Below are 1,041 nucleotides of genomic sequence, written 5' to 3'. Positions count from 1 at the left end.
TACTAGTTCTGTTCCACTATCTGCTCTTACTGCTCTCGTTGCCGGTGTGACAGTTTGAGTAGACGGTGCTCTCTTTCCTGTTGTTTTTGGGGTTCATAACCGGTGCTATTGAATCTGCAGTTAAGGGAATATCACCAGTTCTTGGAATAAGAGCTCTGGGACTTCATGGCTTTGAGGGAGGTTTAGCCTAGCCCTAAGCCTTTTCGGAATAGAATGCTTCTTTGACAGAGCTTCAAGCAAGAAGGAGGAAGGCCCTCTTTTCGCCAATGGATCACTTAGTCGGAATAAGCGGGCTTAGGTTGATGCGGAATAAGCCATTTTTCCGTTGTTTCCATGGAAAGGTGTTGAAGGAATAGGCACATTTAGAGCTGTGGGACTTGAAGGAATAGAATGCCCCGTTAGAATGTGCAGGGACAGTAGATCATTGGCTTAATTTCCTAGGGGACTCTAGTATCAAAAATTCCCAGTATTTCATTGTGAATGTGTCACATTTAGATTGTTCTTATTAAAGGAAAGAGCCGAATAGACAAAGGGTTTACATGACCGCTCGCTTTGGACAAGATGCCATAGTATAAGAAGAAGGCCTTTGTTTGCAAAGATGACTTTCCCGCTTTCCTTTGTGAGGGAGGTTTGTGCACATGAATTAATATTCAAAGTATAAGGAAGATGGCATAGAGCATAGAATGAGATTGATGCTTCGAATGCCCAATTTTCAGGGGTTGTGATAGAAGGAGTTGTGGCACTTTTGGAAGGGGGAATCAGACTAGGATGTCACTGTTCTAGAAGAGGAAGCGTAGCTGGCACATTGAACCATGTCTGTCAACGGTGAAAGATATCCCTAAAGTGAGGGCCCCGAAGATAGTATTTCTCAACTGTCGATCGACGTGACAATCATGCCTGCTTGACAAAGCCTTTTTCATTCAGTCTCCCAATAAACGAAAAAGGATTTCTGGTGACACGAAAGTTGTGCTCGACGCTCTCTTTCCTATTCCACTGCGCTAAGTGGTTTTTCCCTTTCTTGCTGGATGACTACTATGGAAA

This window comes from Nicotiana attenuata, unplaced genomic scaffold (assembly GCF_001879085.1).
Source record: "Nicotiana attenuata strain UT unplaced genomic scaffold, NIATTr2, whole genome shotgun sequence".
Taxonomy (NCBI): domain Eukaryota; kingdom Viridiplantae; phylum Streptophyta; class Magnoliopsida; order Solanales; family Solanaceae; genus Nicotiana; species Nicotiana attenuata.
The sequence above is the reverse complement of the archived record's forward strand: the minus strand, read 5'-3'. Positions refer to the sequence as shown.